Here is a 7,950-nt window from a genome sequence, read left to right as displayed (position 1 = left end):
ACTCACCTGAGCAAGCAATCTGCCCACAACTGCATCTCCCCAAAAGTAGAATGTTGACATACATAATCATGTATGTAGAATTGAGGGCACAGTGTTAACTTAAAAAGGCAAGCCTCAAACACTTTATTTAACATTCAAGAAATGAAATGGTAATAGAAATTAATGGTGAACAATCCAGTGGCTGCCCCAGTTTTAGCATGCTACTGCGTGTCACCAGAAACACTAGCATCAGTTTTCTGATGGGTCAGAGACTTGATTGCTGTGCTGACTGCATGAATTTACACATCTGTTATAGTGACAGAGAGATCTATGCACCCACAATTCTAGTACTAGGCCCTGCTTTTGATGTATTTTAGTTGTGTAAAGTGTAAGATAAACTATCAGAGGGACTAACTAGATGAACAATGCTCTATACGTTCAAAGTCTTCTGAAACTATACTATTGAAACAAAATTTCATATACAGAGAGAAAACACATATAAAAAAATCACACACAGAGACACAGACACACACACACACATACACACACACACACACACACACACACCCCTCCCTCAGGCCTAGTGCTCCTTCACAGTGCCAGTCAATAAAATACAATGGAAGTGGTTTGGAATTCAGCAAGACAGAAACTCTACACAGATGTTGTAACTTTATTGGCAACAAGGTATTGGGGGGAAATTCTGAAATCCGAGGAGGGGAAAATGGTAGCTAGCCCCATGGAAACAGCAGCACTGGGGAGTGTAGAAGCATCTGCTTTCAGGTCACCCTTGCCAAGGAGCATCCCTTCCCAGAATGCTTCAGGGAGGATGCCAACACTACTGAGGACAAGTCGGCTACATTTGTGGAATAGATTTGAATCACGGTCTGATGGTATTATTGGAACCAGGCTGGACATTGTTACTCCTCGTGTCCTGGATCCCACAAAAGATTTCACCCAAGGAATTGGTGGTGTTGCTGCTCATCATCATCTATGTTCTGATCTTCCTCCACATAAGGATGACAACATTGGACACATTTTGTTCTTTCACGCAGAAACCTTTGAAACATCCTCTTGCTTGTCTGAGGCAACTGCATTCGCTTCTCTGTTTTATGTAGCCCTTCTCGCACGAGACAGCGGTTGGGGGTATGAGGGCTGAGGGTCAAGTTACTCAGGGCCAATGTTAGCTTATCACAAGGGGACAAATGAGAGTTTGCTTCAGTCCCGCTGGTCCTCGCAGGAATGCCAGATGTAGTCCCCCCACACCTCTGGCAGTTGTCGTATTCATATTTGAACATCTCCTCATCTGCACTTTGTGGGGAATATGGTTTACTTTTCCCATCAGTTTCAGGAGGTAGCAAAAACCTGACACGTTTCTTTCTCTTGAATTCAACTATCTTAATTTTCTTTTGAGGTGATCTTGAATTCTCTTGCTGCTGTTCTTCTTCCATCCTTCCAGAGGAAAAAAAAAGCACACATCAGAAATGCGAAGGCTCTCTTGAAAACAGCTCATGTTGTCTACTGTCTGGATCACCTACTAACACACGAACACACATCTCATAAGGAGCCCCTAATGGTTTCAGCAATGGAAATCTTAGTTTCTAACTGATTTTTGGGCCATTTGAGTTTTACTTTGGTTTTGTTTGCGGTACCCACAAACAAGCAAGCAAAGAGTGTGGTGTCTCCATTTGGAATAATGGTTTTAGCCCAGACACCTGGTACTTGATTATATGTTCCAGGAGAAAACCCTGGACAGAATTCCTTCAAATGCAACACACAGATCACCATTACTTAATATAGGGAAACTGGGAATTCCAAGATGACATCGACCAGTAGGCACCATAGCTGATCTACTTCGAGGAGACCAGGGATCTGAATGGAGCCACAGACTGCTGGATTTTGAGAACTGTAGGTGAGTGGGGCCCCAAACTCCGCAGACAACCAGTGAGTCTAACACCGGGACAAGCAACAGCCCGGAGGTGCTGAACACACTCCCCAAACTCTGAAACAGAATCCACAACTAAGCTGCAGCTGGCATATAAAACCCAACTCGACATTTGGGGAGGGGATTTTCTGGAGCCCCCAGCCTGAGGAGTCTCAGCAAATAGGGTGAAACTACCATTGAACCTCTCCGTCCACACCACGCCAAACTGCGGAGGTCACCTGCCTAGCCTGGGTGGAAACACAGGTGGCAGGTCTCACCAAAAATAGCTAGAGCTGGCAAATAGCTCGCAGACTGCATCCTGGGCCCAATCTGAAGCCAGACACAAAGGATTGACCCCTCAAACAGGGGCAGTTAGAAACCAGCGTGGACTGCTCCCACAGCCCGGTGGGACTGCCCACGTTATCGGGAGCTGTGGGTCTTGCTTGCAGGTCTAACTGCTGACCTAAAGCGACCTGGGAGCATTCTGGCTTTCACTGGTGGAAAGAGAAGATACAGGGGATTCCTGCCAGCGGTCTGAATCGCCATTGTCACCAGCTGCCATCCTGGGATGCTGGCACTGACCTGGCACTCTCCAAACAACAGAACCTAGCTGGTTCCATTCTTGTGGGCACGACAGGACCTCCCATGATATAGGGAGCTGTGGGTCATGCTTGCAGGGTCTAACTGCTGATCTAAAGCAATCTGGGAGTATCCTGGCATACTGGGGAGTGGAAATTGCAGCCTCCATGGATACTGCCAGTGGCCTGGAACCACACTGTCTCAGGCCTACCAGGCACTGATCCCGTAATCTCCAACAGGCAGACCCTAGCTAGATCAGATCCTGCAGACCCAGCAAGAAGTCCCAAATTCATGGGAGAGACTGGATGCTCGTACAGAGTATAGAGGCAGAGCTAAAAGACAGCTACCACCCAGAAGATCTGATAGACCTGGGGTCTTGGATAAAAAGCAACAGGAAGGACAGGCAACTGGGATCAACCTACACAACCGGAGAGCTTGTGTGCTGTCCTTACTCTAGTTCCCAAAACTGCTGATCAGAATTACAGGAGTAAGGTGAAAAGGCACAAACAGAAACCTACGTTGCACGACTCAGCATGGAGCCTAAGGTATTGAGAAGAATCTCCAGGAGTAGAATCTGAATTACCTGCCTGGTCCAGGGAAATACCCCCGGATCCCAACAGGCAAGGGCACCCTACCTATAACTAGGCATCAGCTATCCACTCCCAGGCAGGGAAGGTCACTACAAACCACCTCCCAACACTAGAGTCACCAAAATGACAAGGGGACAACGAAAGAATGCTAACAAAAACCAAAACAGGATGGCATCTCCAGATCCCAGCAATCTTAATGAAAACAACCTGGAGAGCCCAACAACAATGGATATACATGAAAACCACCTCAAGTCCTTAGTAAGTAAAATGATAATGGAAGAAACAAATAAAATCTGTAAACAAATGCAGGAGGAAGCAAACAAGAGGGCTGAAGACTTAAAAGAGTCATATAAAGAGGCATTTGAAGAATTTCAGAAAAACACAAATAACCAGATGAAGGAAATTATTAAAACAGTTCAAGACCTGAAGATAAAAATGGAAGCTATCATAAAAGAACACATGGAAGAAAAACGTGATCGAGAAGCATCAGAAAAGAAAGCAAGCACCTCAGAGATGGCCTTATCTAACAGATTGCAAGAAATGGAAAAACAAATATCAGGACTTGAAGATACAATCGCACAATTGGAAACAACCATCCAGGATAATGCTAAATCTGAAAAGTTCCTGACACAAAGAGTTCATGAAATGAAAGACAATATGAAAAGATGAAACTTGAGAATAATAGGGATAGAGGAAAGAGAAGGCAACCGACTCCACAGCCCAGAAAATATCTTTAATCGAATAATAGAAGAAAATTTCCCCAATTTGAAGAAGATGCATACAGGCATACAAGAGGCCTACAGAACACCAAATAGAATAGACCCGAAAATAATATCCTCTCGCCACATAATAACAACACAAAATATACAGAACAAGGAAAAAATATTAAAAGCGGCAAGAGAAAAAGGACGAGTAACATATGAAGGCAAACCTATCAGAATTACGCTTGACTTCTCAGCAGAGTCCATGAAAGCCAGAAGGGCCTGGACAGAGGTTCTGCAAACCCTAAGAGAACACAGATACCAGGCAAGATTACTATACCCAGCGAAATTATCAATAACCATTGGAGGTGAAGACAAGATATTCCATGACAAAAACAAATTCAAATGGTACCTAGCCACAAATCTGGCTTTACAGAAGTTACTACAAGGAAAACGCCACTCCGAAGGGTCAAACTACAACCAAAGCTACATAGAAAATAGGTAACTATACCATTGCAAAATCACAACCTCACAAAATCTCTACTGTTACAAATACAAAAAATGAAGGGACTTAGCAATCACTGGTCATTAATATCTCTCAATGTCAATGGTCTCAATTCTCCAATAAAAAGATACAGACTAACTGAGTGGATGCATAAACACGACCCAACATTCTTCTGCATTCAAGAAACACATCTCAACCACAAGGACAGACATTGCCTCAGAGTAAAAGGTTGGGGAAATATATTCCAAGCAAATGGTCACAAGAAACAAGCTGGGGTAGCCATTCAAATATCTAATAAAACAGACTTTCAACCAAAATTAGTCAAAAGAGACGAGGATGGAAACTTCGTACTCGTCAAAGGTAAAGTCAACCAAGAAGACATCACAATTTTGAACATCTATGCTCCGAATACAAGGGCTCCCACATTTGTAAAAGAGTCATTAACAAAGCTTGAACCACTCATCGATACCCACACATTAATAGTGGGAGACTTCAACACCCCACTTTCACTCAAGGATAGGACTTTGATTTCAAAACTAAGCCAGGAAATAACCTCATTAACCAATGTCATGAATCAAATGGATCTAACAGATATCTACAGAACTTTCCACCCAAACGCAAAGGAGTATACCTTTTTCTCAGCACCCCATGGAACGTTCTCTAAAATTGATCACATAGTTGGTCACGAAGCAAACCTCAACAGATACAAGAAGATTGAAATAATACCTTGTATCTTATCAGATTACCATGGTCTAAGGCTGGACTTCAACAACAATAGAAATAAAAAAAAGCATACCAACACGTGGAAACTAAACAACTTTCTACTTAATGACACATGGGTCACGGAAGAAATAAGGGAAGAAATAAAAGACTTCCTGAAATTCAATGAAAATGATGGAACAACATACCCAAATTTATGGGACACATTGAAAGCAGTGCTAAGAGGAAAATTCATAGCACTAAGTGCCTTTAAAAATAAAATAGAATCATCCCACATAAACAACTTAACAACACATCTGGAAGCTCTAGAAAAAAAAAGAAGCAGAAACACTCAAGAGGAGTACATGCCTGGAAATAAACTCAGGACTGAAATCAATAAATTAGAAACAAAGAGAACAATCCAAAGAATCAACAAAACCAATAGCTGGTTCTTTGAGAAAATTAACAAGATAGACAAACCATTAGCCAATCTAACTAAAAGACAGAGAAATACTATCCAAATTAACAAAATCAGAAATGAAAAGGGAGACATAACAACAGACACTGAAGAAATACAAAGAATCGTAAGGACCTACTTCAAAGACATTTATGCCACAAAATTTGAAAATTTAAGGGAAATGGACAAATTTCTTGACCAATTCCATTTACCAAAATTGAACCAAGACCAGATAAACAAATTAAATAGCCCCATTTCGACTATAGAAATAGAAGCAACCATTGATAGTCTCCCAACCAAAAAAAAAAAAAAGCCCAGGGCCAGATGGTTTCAGCGCAGAATTCTACCAGTCCTTCAAAGAGGAGCTAATACCGATACTGTTCAAGCTATCCCAAAAGATAGAAATGGACGGAATAATACCAAACTCCTTCTATGAGGCCATAGTCACATTGATACCTAAACCCCACAAAGACCCAACAAAAAAAGAGCATTTCAGACCAATTTCTCTTATGAACATTGATGCAAAAATACTCAAGAAAATACTCGCAAAGTGAATACAACAGCATATCAAAGACATCATTCACCATGACCAGGTAGGCTTCATTCCAGGCATGCAGGGATGGTTTAACATACGGAAATCCATCAATGTAATCCACCATATAAACAAACTGAAAGAGAAAAACCACATGATCATCTCTCTAGATGCAGAAAAAGCATTTGACAAAATCCAACACCCATTTATGTTTAAAGTTCTGGAGAGATGGGGAATACAAGGTACTTATGTAAACATAATAAAGGCTATATACAGCAAACCAACAGCCGACATTAAACTAAATGGAGAGATACTCAAGGAAATCCCTCTAAAATCGAGGACCAGACAAGGAAGCCCACTTTCCCCATATCTCTTCAATATAGTTCTTGAAGTTCTAGCCAGAGCAATAAGACATCAAAAGGAGATCAAGGGGATCCAAATGGGAAAGGAAGAAGTAAAATTATCCCTATTTGCAGATGATATGATAGTGTATATAAGTGACCCCCAAAATTCCACCAGAGGACTCCTACAGCTGATAAACACCTTAAGCAAATTGGCAGGATACAAAATAAACTCAAAAAAGTCAGTAGCTTTCCTATATACAAATGACACACAGGCAGAGGAAGAAATTAGAAAAATTACTCCCTTCACGATAGCAACAAGCAATATAAAATATCTAGGAATAACCCTAACCAAACAAGTAAAGGACTTATTTGAAAAAAACTTTAAACCTTTGAAGAAAGAGATTGAAAATGACATCAGAAAATGGTGGGATCTACCTTGTTCATGGATCGGGAGAATCAACATAGTAAAAATGGCCATCTTACCAAAAGCAATTTACAGATTCAATGAAATCCCTATCAGAATACCTACAAAATATTTTGAAGAAATTGAAAGAACAATTCTCAACTTCATATGGAGAAACAAAAAGCCCAGAATAGCAAAACAATCCTATACAAGAAAAGATCCTCTGGAGGAATCTCCATTCCTGATCTCAAGCTGTACTATAGAGCAACAGTAATTAAAACAGCATGGTACTGGCACAGCAATAGGCTAGTGGATCAATGGAATCGAACTGAAGACCCAGAGATGAATCCACACACATTTGGTCACTTGATTTTTGACAAAGACACCAAATCCATTCAATGGAAAAACGACAGCATCTTCAACAAATGGTGCTGGTCTAACTGGATGTCTACATGCAGAGAAATGCAATTAGACCCTATTTGTCACCATGCACAAAACTCAAGTCCAAGTGGATTAAAGACCTCAACCTAAAACCAGAGACATTAACCCAGTTAGAGGAAAAAGTGGGGAAGAGTCTGGAACACATAGGCACAGGAGACAACTTCCTGAACAGAACACCAACAGCCCAGGCCTTAACCCCAACAATTAATAAATGGGAGCTCATGAGGCTGAGAAGCTTCTATAAGGCAGGTGACACTGTCATGAGAACAAAGTGACAGCCTAGAGACTGGGAAAAGATCTTTGCCAGCCCTACATCTGACAAAGGTCTAATATCCAAAATATATAAAGAACTCAAGAAATTAAACACCACCAAACCAAATAACCCAATAGAGAAATGGGGCTTGGAATTAAACAGAGACTTCTCAACAGAGGAATATCAAAGGGCTGAGAAACACTGAAAGAAATGCTCGACCTCTTTAGTCATCAGAGAAATGCAAATCAAAACGACACTGAGATTCCATCTTACACCCATCAGAATGGCTAAGATCTATAACTCAACTGACACCACATGCTGGAGAGGATGTGGAGAAAGAGAAACACTCCTTCATTGCTGGTGAGAATGCAAACTAGTACAACTACTTCGGAAATCCATCTGGTGCTATCTCAGAAAACTGGGAATAGGGCTTCCTCAAGACCCAGCTATTCCACTCCTTGGAATATACCCAGAAGATGCTCCACCACACCACAGGGACATAGGCTCAACCATGTTCATAGCTGCCTTATTCATAATATCCAGAAC

The 7,950-nt window shown here is 41.4% G+C and overlaps 1 protein-coding gene across 2 annotated transcripts in view; it reads right to left on the bottom strand.

The window, feature by feature from the left end:
* Positions 1–614: 614 nt before the first annotated feature.
* The window catches only part of LOC311602305 (protein FAM156A/FAM156B-like), a 152,931-nt gene continuing 145,595 nt past the window's right edge, over positions 615–7,950 (bottom strand). For both annotated transcript variants that reach the window (XR_014780720.1, XR_014780721.1), the window contains one exon: positions 615–1,428. The gene's annotated coding sequence lies outside the window, so the exon portion shown is untranslated. The remainder of the gene's footprint in view (positions 1,429–7,950) is intronic.

This window comes from Acomys minous (assembly GCF_964271855.1).
Source record: "Acomys minous genome assembly, chromosome: 7".
Classification (NCBI taxonomy): Eukaryota; Metazoa; Chordata; class Mammalia; order Rodentia; family Muridae; genus Acomys; species Acomys minous.
The sequence above is the reverse complement of the archived record's forward strand: the minus strand, read 5'-3'. Positions and strand labels throughout refer to the sequence as shown.